The sequence below is a fragment of the Neovison vison genome, chromosome 14 (genome assembly GCF_020171115.1).
Source record: "Neovison vison isolate M4711 chromosome 14, ASM_NN_V1, whole genome shotgun sequence".
Taxonomy (NCBI): domain Eukaryota; kingdom Metazoa; phylum Chordata; class Mammalia; order Carnivora; family Mustelidae; genus Neogale; species Neogale vison.
The window spans coordinates 29372248-29391032 of NC_058104.1; the positions used below are offsets into that span (position 1 = coordinate 29372248).

The following is an 18785-nucleotide window of genomic DNA, read 5'->3' on the forward strand; positions in this document are numbered from 1 at the left end:
AAGGTTCCCAGAAACTTCCATCCACTCTTTCCACTTGATCCCTTTGGCCAGAACTCAGCTACCTGACTACCCCCAGCTGTAAGTCAGGCTGATAAATATTAGACCTACTTTGGGCATCTGCTCATTTACAGCTAAAAATGCCATTGGCATGGGGAAAAAAAGAGAAACTTGATAGTGCAGACAACGAGAATCTCAGCCAAAGAATCTAAGACATAAATTAGGAGACATCCAAAAGGCAACTCTTGCCCTAGTTTTGTTTAGGAGAGATGGAACCTCATTGACAAGGAGGGAAAAGAGTCTGGTAAGGGTCGGGGAATCATGGTGAGGAGGTGCAGTAGGCATTGGCCTCTCCATAACATGAGGGGCAGAGAGGTTGTAGGCTTTCACAAGTGACAGAATTAGTATTGTGTCTGAACACTGAGCACTGTGGGATTCCAGGGAGGTTGGACAAGATGCCAAGACATTGATAGCACTGGCAAAAAATCTCTGTGGTCAAACCTCTGGCTAGAAGAAAATGCAGTAGATGAGAAGGATCCCTGGGTCCTTGGAGAAAACAAAGACTAGAAGACAAAGTGGGATAAGTTCTGTGGCAACATGGAGCAGAAGCATTGGGAACTCTGGTGGCCCCCAAGGAGAGAAGCCCCTCTTAATTTTTAAGTCACAACGTAAGTTCCCTAGATTTTGTATATCTTTGGGGATGGGCAGGCAATGGCCCCGAACATGCCTGTGATTGATGGTCTCAACACTCTAACTAGTGGAAACCTAGACCCAGATTTAATTTGATTTAAAATAAAACATATCATCATCTATTGTGTTCGAATACTGTAGAGCAAACTCATAGCTGCTCATTCACATTGTTGTCATGGTCCCAACAATTGTTATTAGGTTGGTGTTGTGTTGCCTGCATTACCGCTGAGGAAACTGAGATTCTGAGAAGTTGTGTCATTTATTTAAAAAAATAAAAAAAAAAAAAGGAAAGAAAATAAATGGTTTTGCAGAGCCATGATTCACTCCAAATCTCAGACTCAAAGCCAGCACCAATGACCTGGTCCATATTGAAGGCAAAGGAAGGATAAAGTTGTAAAAGGAAAAAGTTACCAACTCCACCATATTGCCCACAGCCAGCCAGGATCCTGTCTAGAGATGGTCGGGCAGAAACGTAGAGACTGTCTTGGACAAGAGCTGCAGTGGCAGCTGACAGAAATAAAACTGGCATGAGGAAAATAACGGTGACAATGAGCAATTTGTTGGTTTATAAATCTAGGAAGTCCACAGCGCATCTGGCTTCCTTCTGGCTACAACCATGCTGTCTCTTCTCAAATTTCCAGTGTCCTTTCCAGGAATGGGTTCTAACCATAGGTGTCCCACTTCCGTGTGGTGACAAAATGGTAGCCTGCAAGTCCAGGCTTGTCTAGTACTAAATCATTAGCCCCAAGACAAAAGGAGAACATCTCTTCTCCAGTGGGTTCCATCGTAAGTGCCAAGATTGTTCTCTTTGGCCTAGATGAAGCCACGTGCTCTCAATCAATCATGGAAGGTGGAAAGATGGAAGACAAGGATCTGAGTCATGAAACCACCTCTGGGATGAAAAGTAGGAGAAGGTGACTCTCCAGGGGGAAGTCAGGATGATTTTACTGCAGAAGAGGGAATGAACTTGGGTGGACGGCAGAAACAGATATTTGCTGCAGAGAACAAAGCAAGCCACAGCGTATAGACATACGTGGGCAAGTGCATACGCGCGCGCGCGCACGCGCGCACACACACACACACACACACACACACACTTATGAACCACAAAGATCAGCAAATCAGGCTCCAACCAGCTCTGGACCTAGTGAGGTCAAGGAATATGAATGCCATAAGCCACTTTATAGAACAAACCCTCTACAATCCCTCTTACCGCCCTTCCTCAGCAGAGAAAGCTACCCTGCAGGCAGCAGGAATATAAATCTCTTGAACACCTTGCTCATTTCCCCCCTTAACATTTGGCAAAAGACAGACTCTCGAGGAAATAGAGCATGGGACAACCATTCTCTTTCCCACCCAAGAGCTATCAAACTGGTGGGTCTGGCCATATTCCAAAGGTGCAGTCGTGGAAGGGATAACGGGAATGTGCCTGGATGGGGATGCATTCACGCCTGATTGTGTGGCATAAAAGGTAGCCTTGTTCTGAGCCATCTGCCACCTTGGAAACGACAGTAACAAGACTTAAGCTGCCAGACTGCTTATATAACCCGTACAGTCACACAGCAGAAACAGAGATGCTATGGAAATCAGTCAAACGGCATCACAGAAGGCATATGACATATCTATGTCATTTTCCCAAATAAACGGATTCTACACAGTCGCATCAAAGTGTAGACACTCCGTCTCCTCAGTCTCTGAACTCAGTGCCTAAATGCCATGCTGCTTTACGATGAGTCAAGGGATGCCTCCCATTTTTTGAACCTCCCCCACACCTTTCTCTCTCTCTCTCTCTCTCCCTCTCCGCAGAAACTCTCTGAATGTTCAGTCTATGCTTCTCCCTGGATCCTTGGTGCCTCTGACACCCAAAATGCAAGAGCCAGATTTTGACCAAGCCAGAATTTTTCAGACTCCGGGTCCTCAGAAGAGGTGAACAACATTGCCCGAACTGTCGAAAGTGAATAATGTCATTCGTTCGCCTAAAGCAATAGGCGCACGTGTTTAGAATCCTCAGATGAGGATTTCCACACCAACTCTGCTCTTGCCTTTATCTTCTCTTTCCTACTTTCCATTGTTCCTTGCATCACCTTCCACATCCCCTCATCTCTATTATGACATGGTCAGTATTTGTGCGAACCAACTTAAGCTCTTTCTAGAATCAGGGGGCATCTTACTAGAATCCCACTCAGCTCAGAAAGGAGCTCCCATCGTGGAAGTTACATGGGCAACAGCCTATGACAAGACACACATGTCACTCCTTCTGTCTCGTGCTCTTTTGTGTCATCCAGTGGACTTGGCTGGACCGTCCACGTTGTGCCCACTCTCCGGTGCATGTCCTCATCTGCCACTTTTGCATGTCCTTTGCTGAGCATGAAGAGTTAAATTAGGTTAGGTCAAAATATAGGGATGATTTGACTTCACTGTAAAGGGGCTGAGCTACTTGGACATCGTATCTGTTGCTGGGCTTGTTGACCTTCACTCCCCTTTAAGCTCCAGACCTGATGTGTTCAGGCTTTATGTGCAGGGACTGTGGAAAGCTTCATCTTTCTCACACATTTGCTGGATAAGGAAAGGGGTGCCAATACCGCCAATGAGCTGATAATTGTGCATAAATCTAGAGACACCCCAAGACAATATATGGCACAGCAGAATGCCATTTGTGTATGTCTACCAATGGGGAAAACACAAGTTAACCTACATGATAAGTCACAAGTCTTATAATTTTATTTTTTATTTTATTTATTTATTTGACAGAGAGAGAGAGAGAGAGATCACAAGTAGGCAGAGAGGCAGGCAGAGAGGTGGTGGGGTGGGTGGGGGTAGGTGGGAAGCAGGCTCCATGCCGAGCAGAGAACCCGATGCGGGACTCGATCCCAGCACCCTGGGATCATGACCTGAGCCAAAGGCAGAGGCTTAACCCACTGAGCCACCCAGGCACCCGGTAAGTCACAAGTCTTAAAGAGAACAGACAAGCCTCATCATGGCTCTGTCTATCTCTTCAACCACTACCCACACATACTTTCTGCTCTGGAAACACCAAATCACTTTTTATTACACACATACATGCATCTTTTTATTCTCTTCTCCATTTATTTAATAACAGTCATACTTCCCTGTATAGTTACAAAAATCGACCCAATATACCCAACAATACTAGTATCATTGCCAAGGTTCACCTCCTCCAGGAATCTTTCTTGGGTTAGATTGGAAAGCTTCCTTCTATCATGGAACCTACCACATTGTAGGTTGAGTTTCTTGAGCTCAAAGGCTCCCTCTTACTCATTCACGTTTGCATCCCTAACACAGAACCTGGTGCATGACCAATGCTGGAATCTGGCAAATTGCCCAAACTTCCTCCCTCTGGGATTTTACCCAGTTGGTACCAGACGCTAAGGCCACATGACAACCTAAATAGAGTATCATCTTTATCTCTGGCTGGGCCAAGACCATTAACCTCACCACATAAGGTTTTCTGACTAACTATTGGCAAGCACGGCTTATCTCGGCTTGGAGCCAAACCTACCTTCCATCCTGTCTCCGTATCTGACCCTTAAAATGCAAAGATGAAGGAAATGCTGAGAAAAAGAGGTTTGTCACCACCATCATCAGGAGAAAGATCTGATGTTGATAAATGATAAAGCTGGATAATGTTTGACTTTTTCTAGAAAAACCACAAGTTTGGGTTGTGTTTTTTTGTTTTTTTTTTTTGTTTTTTTTTTTAGTGACAAACCCCAGAATGATAACAAAATGTACTGCAAAGAGACAAGCTTCAGCAAAAAGAAAGTGCCCCCATTTCCTGAGACTCGTGGACAAGATTGCATGAGAAGTTAGAAGGTTTGCTGGTTCATATTATCTATACCCAGTGTTTTTCTAGAAAAATGTGAACCCAGACTGTGGCTGGTGGAGGTCACTCTGGCAGCTGTTCCACTCCACCCCACCCAAAGACAAAGCTAAAAAACCATTAAGGGTTGTAGGGCTGGGGAGGGATGTCACCATCTGCCTAAGGGCTTATGAGTGGCTTTGGACCCTGGTATAAAGAGGAGGTCAAAGCAATGCCATTTAGTGGGTCCATCAGACAATTTTAAAAAGATCTATTAAATACATTTTCAGTGCATCTCCTTCAAAAGTCTATAAGGAGACATTTCTGAGAAAGAGAAATATGAAGGACTTACATTTAAGAAAAGATGCTAGCTTTCTCACCAAAGAGAAACACCACTTAAAATCACAGTCTGATGCCATTTTCACCTTATCAGAGTGGCAAGAATTATAATGTTTGATCACATGCTATGTGAGGGGGAAAGCTCTTTCATGTATTTCGATGGAAGAATTAATTGGTATAATCTCCATGACGAATTGGTCAATATCTATCAAAATTACAAATCCCCATAACCTTGGACCCAGCAAATTTGCTTCTAGAAATTTTCTCTATAGGTATACCTGCAAATGAGAAGATAATATATATCCATGGGTATTCATTACAGCATCATTAATAAAGATAAAGTAATGACAGGAACCTACATTTACATTAAAGGGAGTGTACATAAATAATTTATGATGTACCCATACCATGGACTATTATATAGCAGGAGAAAAGAATTAAACTTAATTTTATGTACTGATGTGGAAGTTTCTCAGTATATATTACAGAGCTGGGGAGAAAGGAAATTGTAGAAGAAAATCTACAGTAAGCTACCACTTATATAAAAATGTATGCGTGTATTTATGTAAATGCAGAGGAAAAGCTCTGGTTACCAGGAATGAGACAGTATTTCTTGAAGGCAACTTATTCATGTGAATATTATTATTACGCGGGTGCTTCCTCTGAGTGTCGATGTTAGAAAATTGCCCTTGGCAAATATTCCTATAATTGCAGAGATTTTTGGAGCTGGAAGAGTCCTTAGGAATTATCAAGCACCCCCCCCCCAGGCTCTACAGATGTGTCCAATGAAGCCAGGTGGTTCACTGCCAAACCTTACATAAGAACCTGGGTCCTTCCCAACATGAAAAGGGCACACACTGGAAAGGCTTCAGTCTTCATGAAAACTTTGTCTTTGTTATAATTGCTGCATATTCTTGAAAGCCCTCCCACCTGCTCCAGCCCCACTGCAGCCCCAGGGAAACAGTTCCCGGGGCTGAACAGAAGGGAAAGAAGGAAGCTTATTTCACAAAGGTGAAGGCTGCTTGAGAAATCAAGTGTGGTCTTTCTAAAAGCGGAGGGTGATGCACCATCAGTTTAATTCCTATTCATTTGTGGTGCTTATTAGAGTGTCTGAAAATATAAGCTGAGTAATTGGAGCATTAGAATTGATTAATTGAAGTAGGCTTTTGGTGTAAATACACCTGGAGAAATTTTTCAAGGTGGGATTCTCTGCTAAGGATTCGGAGAAATTCAGACCTCTGAACATTGGGATGAAGATGGAAGGGTGGTTTTAAAACATGGCCACAAAATTTTTTACACTCCCGCCATTAAGAGGTGGCGTGTGTGTGTGTGTGTGTGTGTGTGTGTGTGTGTGTGTCTGCGTGCCCTCACCTTGAACCCGAGTGGGCTCATAACTGCCTCAACTTATCAAGTATGGCAGAAAGGACGCTGCATGACTTCTAAAGGTAGGCAGTCAAGAGCCATGAAGCGTCTACTCCCTCTTGAAGCCATGAGACACCATGAGAGAAGACCAATCATCCTGGGTCGTCATGTTGAAAGAAAGCCCAAGCTACTGGGAGACCACATGTAGGCATTTCAGTCAACGGTCCCAGCTAAGCCCAAGCGGCAGACCTCTGAGTGAAGAAGCCTCCAGATGATTCTAGGTACCACCCATTGGACTCATTGCCAGCTCTTCAAACCTTCCCAGCTGGAGCACCCAATAGGTATTTCCTATCCAAAATCCTGACCCATGGAATCTGTGGGTATAATAAAACAGTTATTGTTTTAAGGCACTAAGTTTGGGGTGGTTTGTGATGATATAGCAAGAGGCAACTAGATTATATGAATCCTGTAACAATGAAATTTTCCAATCCCTGTGGCCCTAAGAAAAAACACTGCTCCAGAAATCAATTTTGATCCCATGCTTATTTGATTTTTTACCTTCTCGACTGATCTACCCCTACTTTGCTTGTACCTTTACTTTAGAAACAGTAAGTAATTGTTCCTATGGCCCTGTTTCCATCTCCAGACTAGGAGATCCTCAGCTAAAGAGATCTCTCCCTCTTCATCCTTAGAGCCCCATGAACCCAGTACAAGACCTGGAGCCCGTGAACATGTTTATGGATCTCGAGACGTTTCTTGGGTGGATGACTGCCTCCCAAAACCCTCCTCTAGGGCCCAGAAGACAGGGCATACCAATCATCAGAGCTGAAAATAATGGCAAAGATTAATTAGCCATCCCTTTTACTTGACTAGGCCCTGAGAGGAAAAGTGACAAACCCAATGAGACATAGCTAGTTAATGAACTAGACCCACAGTGTTCTTTACCACGTCATCACTGAGGTGCAGTGAGTCCAAGTGGGAGGCAAGGAAGCAGGGTGGTTATGGGCTACAGAAACAGACAGCCCTGGGCCAAGCTCCTGGCTGGCCATCCACACTGGTGGGTAGTGGTGGCTGTTCCAGAAGGAATGACAAGGATCTGACATTTCATATCCTACCAGCCCCATCCTCCATGAAGAGTGAATAGGTTCTTCTGGGTTTCTAAGGTCTGATCCCTTCCTGTTAAGATCTAAATCCATGATAGAGGGGGAAAGCAGTATAATAAGCTTTTTTTTTTGCATTGAATAGCCTTAAACAATGTCAGGGTTTGGAGATACAGAGGAAGAACTATAGAGAAAGGAAAAGAAGGAAATCTGGATCCAGGGGATTGGCCCTAGAGAGAAAATGGATAGGCAGTGGTTCTCATCTGGGTGACTTTTCCCCCAGGGGACATTTGGCCATTATCTCAAGACGCTTTTGGTGGTCAGAACTGGGGCTTACTACCAGCAGCTAGTAGGTAGAAGCCAGGGATGCTGTAAGACATGCTACAACACACAGTACAGCCCCCCAACAAAGAACTATCCAGTCCAAAATGTCAGTAATGCCAAGGTTAAGAAACTCTGGGCTAGGGGAAGGACTGCTGGGTGGGGCACCCTCTGAGTTCCCAGGAGCAGAGGCCCAGCTAAAGGACCCATCCCAATGCAAAGCCCAGGCTCAGAGGAAAGCCTGTCCAGTCTTGTGATGGGTCTTCAGTATGCCTGTGCTTCAAGATGGTCCCTGCTAACTGGCTGGTCCCCAGATGAGGATGGTCCCCAGCAATGCGTCCTTAGCAATGTCCCTGGGGCACAAGCAAGCTGCAGGAGACAGCAATAGGGACAGGAGTGGGGAGGGACCAGGATGTGTCAGTGCATTCCAAACTGGGAATGTGGACCTCTATATTATGACAGAAAACAAAGGTATTTGAGCAGAATTCTCTGGTCCAGGTTTGTGGCAAGAGAGGTGGTAGAAAATAGCACTAAAAGGACTAAGCCAGTGTCTTAAACAGCATTAAACCAAAAGCGACCCACTAATGATCGTGATTATTTGGCTGCCTATGAGACAGTTTACAAATGATTTGTGAATTTAAATTTTAATTAAGGCAGAAGCCCTTGGGGGCCTCTGGAGTTCAAGCATGAAAAAGAAAAAAATCTACTGCTGGAAAGAGTGGATTCAGAGGGCCTCACAGCCCAGAAGAAATGCCCGTCCTATGCATCTGGTGGTCTAGCAGCCTGCAAGGGAGCCCAAGTTTGAGGTCACTAATCAACACTGGGATCAGGGGTCAGGACTGGACAACTCAGTGGAACTATGCTCTTCAGCATTCTAGAAAGTTCTTTAGAGTAAATCATAAAAATAAGAAAATCCAACTTTTCCATCTCTTTCTTGAGTTCTAATCTTAAAAATGTGCTGTACTTCCCACTTCACTGACACAGGACCCAGCACCGGATTTCCTGGGATCTAGATTCCTCTCCATCACTGATACCCCAACTGGCCTTGAACTTCCATTAATCGTGTTGAGTCTTGGTTTCTCCATATGGGACTAATATTGTCACGGCTAGCTACCCCACAGTGCCTCTATCCTAAGGGAGATAAAGCACTTCAGAGTGGGTACTCTCTGGTAGGTCTACCCAGCTCACCTGATTCTCCCTGAGGTCTGACAAAAGCACCCATTTGCTTCCCAAGGTTGCTATAGCAACAAAGACACAGCCAACCTGAGACAAAGGACAGCCCTGGCCAAAAGAATGCAGACAACACTCTCTCTCACACTTGACCTTATTGGATCCTAGAGACATGGCTTCAAATCCCAAGTCCCCCTAAGAGAGTTCTTTTTCCCCGTTCTGGTAAAAGATGCATAACATTAAATTCGCCATTTTAGCCATTTGTAAGGGTACAGTTCGGGAGTGTTAAGTATATTCACTTTGCTGCAATGGATCTCTAAAACGTTTGCATCTTGCAAAACTGAAACTCTATATTCACTAAACACTAACTGCCTTTCTATTTCCTATTTCTATGATCTCGACTACTATAGCTGCTCCATATGAGTGGAATGATGCTGTATGTGTCCTTTTGAGACTGGCTTATTTCACTTAGCATAACGTCCTCCAGTTTCATCCATGTTGTAGCGCGTGATTCTTTTTCACAGCAGAATAGTATTCCATTCTGTGTATTTACCACGTTTTCTTTATCCATTCATTTACTGATGGACATTTGAGTTGGTTCCATTCCTTCACTATTGTCACTAGTGCGGCAATGAGCATAGATGTGCAAACATGTCTTCAAGATCGTCCACTTTTCTTTTTCTTTCTTTTTTTTTTTTTTTTGCATTTTGGTGCTTTATTTATCCTAAGTTTGTTTTTAATGCTGTATTATTTTTTCCAGCTTTATGGTCTGATTGACAAATAAAAACTATGTATGTTTCAGGTGTACAGTGTGATGATTTAATATATGCATACTTTGTGAAATTACAATCACTATCATATTAACCATCCATCCCCTTGCATGGTTCTGTTTCTGTGTATAGCAAGAACATTTACGATCTACTCTCTTAACAAATTAAAAATATACCATACAGTATTAATCATTATAATCACCATGCTAAATTAGATTCAAAACCTTCTTCTTATGACTCAAAGTTTATACCCTTTGAGCAATATCTCCCCCATTTCCCCAGCCCCCGGTCCCTGGAGACTGCCAGTCCACTCACTGGCTTTATGAGTTCAACTTTCGTAGATTCCAAGAAAATATATATAATGTAAATATATATAATGGATTAAAAAAGATCTTCCCATTTGCAACAACAGGGATGAACCTCATGGATATTATGTTAAGTGAAATAAGCCAGACACAGAAAAGCAAATACTGTATGATCTCACTTACATGTGGGATCTAAAAAAGTCAAGATCCTGCTTTGAATTCTTTTGGGTATATACCCAGAAGCGGGATCGGTTGATCATGTGGTAGTTCTATTTTTAATTTTCTAAGGATACTCCATACTGCTTCCTATAAAGGCTGCACTATTTTACATTCCCACCAACAGCGCACAAGGCTTCCAGTTTCTCTGTATCTTCAACACTTGTAATTTTCTGTTCTTTTGAGAGTGGCAATCCTAATGTATGTGAGGTCACTACAGACAGTTTTGAGAAATTCAGTACCCTCTCTGGGTCAGGACAAAGGGAAACCAGCTGAACTGGTTTAGACGATCTTTCAGATGGTTCTAAAAAAATCTCAGCAAATCAGTCTCAGCATAGGGTCCAAATGAGATCACGGACATGAAAAAATCATCTTTGTCAACTGAGAAGGGCCATATGGCTGTGAAGCAGCAGATCGTGTAACGGCAAAGGGGTCTGACTTGATGGTCAGGGTACCTTAGATTCACCACTCAGATTTGCTGACCACATGCTGTGTGTGACATTTTTAGTTTCTTCACCTGTAAGAAGTAGGTGATAATTCTTGTCCCCCCCCTTAAGAGGGTTGATGAGAAGACCAGAATAAATCATAGGAGATAACAAACTTGAAACAACCACAAGGGTGCTGTTCCTTGCTAAGAGTGAGGGCTGATACTATTTGTTCCATTAATAAGTGAGATACATTGAATGCCACGCTCTAAATGGGTTGATTGTATAGTCTGTGAATTATACCTTACTAAGTTGTTTAAAAACACACATACACAACCAAGTGAGGAACCTAGAAGCTCTTCGATAAGGTTCATCTACTTACAGTCTAAGGGAGACCCAGAATCCCAGAAAGGACATGGGCTTGGAGATCAGACAAACCTGGGCGCATCTGAATCTCAACTCAGCCCAGGTAACTGTGAGATTTTAACTCTGTATGAGTTTTGTTTGGTTTACTCAGATGGAACATAGGATTTTTTAACTTTCTTTTCAGGATTGTTGTATAACATATAATGAATCTGCTTGCCACGTAGTAAGTGTCTAAAAATAACTGTTATTTCTGTGTTGTTATCCTTTCCTGAGAAACATGGCCTTCCTCAAGTTAATGGTGTCACCCAAAGACGGCCTGAAGTAGGAGGAAGAGGAAGACGTGGGAGACAAGTGGGAGGAAGACCGGGTTTGTGTTCGCAAATACTCTTTTTCCAGAAACAAGCCATTTATCAAAGTACAGGAGTCTCGTTTACTGTCAAAACACAAGGGCTAATTACATTTGAAGAACAATGGACTACAAGAGCAAAAAAGACAGGGCCTGTTCAATTAATGGGGAAAGAAGGGGGGGTCTCGAGCATACAATATTTTGGACATCAGATTGGAATGGTTTAATTAGCCACTGCTACAGACTTTGGATCCTCTGTTGTTCCAGAAGCCATTAGTCATCTGTAGCTTTTAAGCATATCATTTAGATTCTCCCATTCAACAAATACTTTTCAAGTACCCGCTATGCGTCAAGAGCACTGGAGAGACACCACAGTCTAGTGGGAGACAGACAGCTTGGCCCACTAATGGGTGTCTCAAACTTCTTAGGCCTCTAACAGAGTTCTCGTTTTATCCAACACCATGCTCCTCTCCCGTGTTCCCCATTTCAGTAAAAGGCCTCTCCCTCTGTCCAGTGGTTCATGACAAACACTATGGGGTCATCCCTGAGTCCTATCCTTCTATTAGACACTAGTCCTGTTGATTCTGTCACCAAAATCGCTCTTGACTCTACCCACGCCTTTGTAGACACATGGCCGCTACGCCCAAGGCAAGGCACCAGCTCAATAAGAATGTCTCTTAAGAGAAAAAAAAAAATTGTTTTGTCTGCCTGTCTATGTCCGCTTCCCACTGCATCCACACAACATCCAGGGTGATATTTTTAAATGGTGAATCACATCATGCCATTCCTCTGTTTAAAACCCTTCCTAGTCTTCCTGTTGCTTTTGGACCAGAAGCCAGAATCTCTGATATGGCCAACAAGTTCCCACGTGCTCTGCCCCATCCCCTTTCCCGATTGCTGGCAGTGCTCCAGGCCCATCAAGCTCTCTCTTGCCTGCGGGCCTTTGTCCTTGTACCTGCTTTCTGCACCTGCTCTTCCTCCATCCATTCCCAAGCCTTGTTCCTTCTCATCTTTCAAGCCTCAGTTGAAGTATTCCTTCCTCAAAGAGGTTTCTCCTGACTTCACTAAGTGACTTCTCCCAGTCTCTCTCTAGCTCATCATCGTATTTATTTGCTGCTCAGCACCCACTCCACTGGTAACCATCTGGTGCATTTGTTGGTTCTCTGGACATCGTATTCCCACTAGTCAGTGGGTGTCCCGATGGTGGGGGCTTTGCCTACTCATGCACAGTTTTGCTCGCAGTGGTTCGTGCCATGCCTGGCACATAGTAAACCCTTCTCAACTATTAATTGGCTGGATAAATGAAGGTGGTCATGCACAGGGCAGTATAAGGAGAGGGCATAAATCCTTCTCCAAGGAGAGTGGAGCTTTCACTGAAAATCTGCTATGAACTAGGCTCAAAACATTGACTAGGGATTTCTAGATTAACAAAGGCAGAAATGTAGGAGCATGATGAAGGGTGAAGGATTGAGAGACTGGAGGGTGAAATATATCACAGCCACAAAGAACATGAGCAAAGGCACAGAGTCATTTCAAGAGACTGAAACTTTGAGCTAATTCTAAGCACAACCACCACCTCACTCACAGGGATATAGAGGAAAGACAGCCAGGGTAACCCCAGATGAAAAGCAAAACAACATGAGAGTCAACTCTGCAATAGCTGGGGGCGGGGGATCCGTACTTAAAACATGACAGAGTCCTGGGGCTGCTCCATGGGGTTTACATAGCAGGAGGTGATGAGTCATATTTATTGGTCCCATGGTCTTGGGAAACAAGGAGTCCATTGTGTTGCTGAGCCTTACAGAAATACAGGGTCTCACTTCATTCGTCTCCAAACAGAGCATCTGTGATCCAGGCTGAGTCTCTCCCTGGGACCTGCCATTCATACTTCCTTAGCTCTTGCCTACGTAGCAAATCCCCATGGAAGGAAGAGCGTGTCCCAAGTCCTTCCTCCCTGTGAATCTGGTTAATCAGCAAACTGGCTGGTCAGTCTTAGATAAATGAATGTTGGACACAGGGCTGGGGAGTAGCAAGGATGGAATCTCTACAGGTGATGTGAAGAATATAACATTTTGTTCTTCTATCTGTGGGAGGACTTCAGGCAAGGTATGATGTGAGTAGTTGCTTTGGCCACAGTGCAGAGCTCAGATTGGAAAAACAAACAAACAAACAAACAAACGACAAAAATCCAGAAGCAGGAGACCTGTGAAATGGGTGTGGGAAGCAAGACTGGACTTCTGAGGCACATTTGGGAAGTAGAAATGAAAAGCATTTGGGTGATCATTAGATGTGACATATAGACACGAGGAAGGAATCTGGGGTAACACTCAGTGAGCTTATGTCACTGGGTGACTCTAGCTATTAATCAAAATAGGTAACATGATAGCAAGAATAAGCAGATTCAGGAAACTTCAGAGACTTTCTCAGTTTTCACATTTCTTCTTAGACTTCCAGCACTGTTAAGGATTTCGACAGCTTCTGATAGTGGAATGCATTATTTCTCCACGGTGACTTGAATCCTACTTTGTCTCGCCATGCTTCCCACTAGGCAGAGTACCACCCAACCTCACTGTCACTAGGCTTGTAGCCTGTTTTTTGACCAACAGAATGTGAGCAGTTGGGACACACACCAGATCCTAATGGGAGCTATAAACATGTTCCTGTAGTTTGGTTCCTTTTAAGCCTCACCCACCACGAAAGGCCCATGCCCCAGAGGGTGGCTGCTCCTTGGCTGCTCCAGAGTGAGGCCAGGTCAAGGCCAGCCCAGGAGAGCCATGCGTGACCTGCAACTCTGCTGTAATATAAGCTGGAAACTCACACCTCTGGGACGTGGGGTTGTTTGTTGCAACAGGAAAATCCAACCATGACATTTAAAAAACCTCCATGACCTCCAACCAATGATTTACCTTTTTGGCTCCTAATTCCCTCATTGGTGAAGTTGTGCTAGATGATCCCAAACTCCTTCCTAGTTGAAAATTGTTTTGTTTTGTTTTTAAGACTGTGTCACTGCTCTAAATGATAGCATTGTATGGGAGTTCAAGCGTCTCTCTCCCCTTTCCAGCTATATAGGTTAATTAGGCAATGCCAACTTACCGAACTCCAGACTGGCAGTTAATGATGCCAGACTAGCAGAAGATCAGAGTGCAGAGGCCTGGGATGGTTTAAGCTGTTGCAGCAAAACTATTCTGAAGACCCTGAGATTAAAAAAAAAAAAAAAAAAATCTATAGAGCACAAACCTGCCGCATTCAGCTCCTTTGGTTATTTATACGAGCATTTCCCGATTCAAATTGCATACTCAAATCAAATTTCCCTGGTTTATGCCTTCTTCAGCAATTACTTAAAGGCAGTTTACCTCTCTCTGGAGGAACATAGCAGAAAGGCCTATAGACAAAATCTCGTTGACTCAGGGAGAGATAAACGAAGTCCAGCCCTGCAGAAGTCACTATGCCCATGGAAGGGAACACTGTTGGGCCTCCTGGCTATTTTTCAGCTTCACTGATGGAAAAGAATTTTCTAAGGAGGAGAGGAGGACCGTGGAAATTGAAGGAGAAGTGTTAACATTGGGGATGGGGGTGGGGTGGAAGAAGAGACCAGTTTCCCTTCACGGAGTCCTGTTGGTGAGGGTAAGCAGGCTGACAGCCTAAGGCTGCTCCTACCCCAAAGGGATTGAGAGAATTCAAATGCGGAGAGGAACATTGCTACAGCAGAAAGGTACTGGGTCCTTGAAAAGAAGAGCCCTATTGCAAAACTACGCAATGTGCAAAATTTATCTTCATCGGACTGTCAACTTTTCCTTAATTCACTTCTCATCATTTGGAACGACTCCCTCATCCTCCCCCCAAAAGAGGCATCTTTCGGTCATTCATATATTCCGGGGAGGGCTCTCATTGGTTGGGACTGGACCACCTGCTAACTCTCTAACCAATAACTATGGCCTAGACAATGCAGTGTTCTGATTGGTCATGGGTTCATCCATTTATTTCCCTGGTCATGAATTCTACCTTACATTTCCTTCTTCACCCAGTTGTTCAAATAGCTGTATCTTACCTTGATGTGCCTCCCTGATATCTACTGCCTTTTCTTTCAGTGACAGCACTGTGGATTTATTTAGGGGAACAGCTTCCCATTGCTCCCATTACATATCGTAGAGGTGAAGTTGCCCTCTTACTCTAGTTCCGCCATGCTACAGCTAGTCACATGACACACACCTGACCAATCGGAACACTGCATTGTCTGGCACACAGCAATTGGTTTGAAGATGGGCACGTGACCCAAGCACAACCAGTGAGAGTGCTCCCTGGAACTTCCGTGGGAATTATCAAGAAAAAAAGATGGGAAATTCCAATAATTTACTGAGAATACGTGAATCTAGGCGGGAAACATAAACATCAGTGAAATATTTGTAGGTCCCCAAAATGGAGTGGACTGAAGAGTCGGAGTTGTGATGTTAGTCTGGAATTACTAGCCTGGGAAACCTTGGGCAATGAACGTGTCTCCCCATCTGAACAACGAAGATGATAATGACCATTGTAGTGCCTTAGAGTCTGTGAAGACGCTGCACCCCCTGCCCCATCTAAGGGGCTTGAAAGGAAGAACCTGGGGATGGTGGAGTTGTGGCTGGACCTCCAAGTCACTGTCCAAGAAGTCAAGTCAAGAAAAGAGTCACCAGATGGGGCGCCTGGGTGGCTCAGTGGGTTAAAGCCTCTGCCTTCCACTCAGGTTATGATCTCAGGGTCCTGGGTTCAAGTCCTGCATCAGGCTCTTGGCTCAGCAGGGAGCCTGCTTCCCCCCTAGCTCTGCATGCCTCTCTGCCTACTTGTGATCTTCCTGTGTCAAATTAATAAATAAAATCTTTAAAAAAAGAAAGAAAGAAAGAAAGAAAAGAGTCACCAGAACCACCTCTGACTGTGTTGTTGTGAAAGAGACCTACATCCTTGGTGTGTTAAAGTCAGAAGTGTGGGTCTGATTCTACTACAGCATGGTGGAGCCTAGCCTGACTAACATAATGAGCACAGATCCCTGGAAAGCCCGGGATATGAAGCCAAGATGTGACTTCGAGTGGTGTGTTCTGAGGCATGCAGACAGTGATGGCCAAAGCAGATGCTGATTCCATTGCCCAGCATCAATTTTTGGGACATTTCAGTGGTTTGTGGGGATGAGAATGTTTGAAATTGGGATTGTTCCTGTAGTCCACCATAAGCATGATATAAACTCAGTGTGTCACCAGGAAAAGCTAAGAGCCAAGAATCCAACCTCAGAAAGGGGCAAATCTGGACAAACCACCCAAGTTAAATGGCATACCAAAAAGGAGGTAGGCAGAGGTAAGTCACATTAAAAATCCATAAGAACCTAGAAAGAAAAGATAAATGAAGTAACTGGGCTGGTAATATCCACTGTAATGGAGAAAATATAGGCATAGTGATTGAAATCATGAGCTTTGGAATTAGTTTAATGCAACAAGTATTAAATGCAAAGATTTAATGCAATGGGGTTTGAATTCCATTTCTGTTCCTTGACTACTTGAGCAAGTCGCTTTATCTCTTAGCCTGAATTTTCTCATCTGAAATATGAGGATTAAGAGAGTCCCCACCTAATGGTGTGCTATAAGGATGAAATTTAACGATCCATGTAAAGTGCTTAGTACACAGTAAGAACTCAATAAATTATCATAATGATATTATTGGCATTGTAAAATAAGGAGTGGACAAAGAATGATCTCTGGAGGAGACAAAGGAATTAAAGGAGAAGGATGATGGTATGGTAGTTGGGGTGGGAGCCAAGGACCACTAGCAATGAACAAAGAAGCAGAAAGGAAACAGCAGGTAGAAGATGACACACAGGACGAGAGGTGAGGAGTGCTGATCACAGAAGCGAGACTCTGTCTGAAACCCACAGAGGAGAAGAGGAAGGGGGAATGAGAACCTAGAGAGACTGTACCAGAAAAAAAAAAAAAAACCACACATACAAAGAAAATGAAAGCGGGCTTTATACCAGTAGTGTGTGAACCCTAGAAAAATAAGGAGCAATCCAAGAGGAGGGAAAGAATAGAGCCAGCGATGAGAGGGAGAAGTAAAACACAGGCTGTCAAGGGAGGAGGGCTAAGAGTTCAGAGGAAGCCTTGAAAGATTAAACAGAAACACAGAAAGGTAGGAGAGGCACAGCTTAAACTAGAAATGGATAATAGAAATAGCCTTCCAGCACAGAATGGGGAAGAAATGATAACAAATTCCAAAAAAGTTCTGGGAGCCAAAACTGGTTTCGTTAATTTTGGCACAAACTCATTTGGCAGCAGAACTGGACTTGAGCTGACATCAGATTATTTATATCGTTTATTTATCCCACATCCCACTCAGCATGAACATTCATAGATTTCACCATAGTAATAAGCTAATTATGAAGTGCCTACCACAGACCCTGCTGATGTGGGGGGGGGCGGGGGTGTATGGTATGTGTACTGCATTATTTTGCAATTTCCATAACATTCTGAGTCCAAAACACATATGGCCCAAGGGTTTCAGATCAGGGTTTACGGGCTTGTATTGAAAGACAAAGGAGTGGATGTAAAGAAAGAAACTTGTATCTAAAAATAAAAGCTGATGAAAATGACCATTTCTTGAGTGTTTAAAACATACCAAAGGCTGGATACACAGTATGTTATTTAATCTCCAACAATGTATCAGGTCCCATGTTATCTTTCATTTGTAGACACAGTAAGGGAGGCTCAGAGAAGTGACTGGCTGTGTATTTACACATAACTGGCAAAAATAAGAAATTAGGATTTGAACTCTGCTGTGTGACGTCAGCATTTGTACACTTAAGCACTAAGCTACACTGCTCCCCTCATTCACTATAAGGAAAGAATGGAATTAAGTGTTTCTTGGGCCATCGCTGTAAAAGAGTCATTCCTGGACGTGATCTTGCATAATTTTCATAACTCAATAAACTCACATCATTATTTCCCATCAAAGGAGCTAAGCAACTTGTCCAAAGTCACAGTTAACCGATCAGATACCAGATCTATTATCCTCTCCATTCATTGTGAAAATATAAAAGCAAGCTTGTGAGCATCTTGTTCAAAAGAATAAACAGAAGAAAGCTGGGACCTCGTACCTTTAGAATAAAGATTCTCCAGGACGACAGATCTGGTGCCAGTGGATGGCTGTGGAGAAGGGAGAACTTTGTTGCCCCAGAACCTCCATCAGTAGCTTCCCACCCCATCCCTTGATGTGGACAACTGGCGTTTCCTCACACTAGAAGTAAAAATGTACTTCTAGTCCAAACTTTCTTCCAGCTCAACTCTTAAATCCATCCTTTACAGAAATCCTGAAATCAGGCCACCTGGGCGTCTCAGTCAGTTAAGCGTCTGACTCTTGATTTTGGCTCAGGTTATGATTTCAAGGTTTTAAGACTGAGCCATTTCAGGCTCTGTGCTGAGCATGGAGCATGCTTAAGATTCTCTCTCTCACTCTCTCTCTCCACCCCTTCCCCCACTTACACTCACTCCCTTTTTCCCTCTCTCTCCAAAAGAAAGAAAGAAAGGAAGGGAGGAAGGAAGGAAGA

At 43.7% G+C, this 18785-nt stretch overlaps 1 protein-coding gene across 1 annotated transcript in view; it reads right to left on the reverse strand.

Moving 5' to 3' along the window:
• LOC122895648 overlaps window positions 1-18785 on the reverse strand; it is a 407274-nt gene that overhangs the window by 204519 nt on the left and 183970 nt on the right. The window contains exon 3 of the mRNA XM_044233189.1: window positions 14318-14418. The gene's annotated coding sequence lies outside the window, so the exon portion shown is untranslated. The remainder of the gene's footprint in view (window positions 1-14317; window positions 14419-18785) is intronic.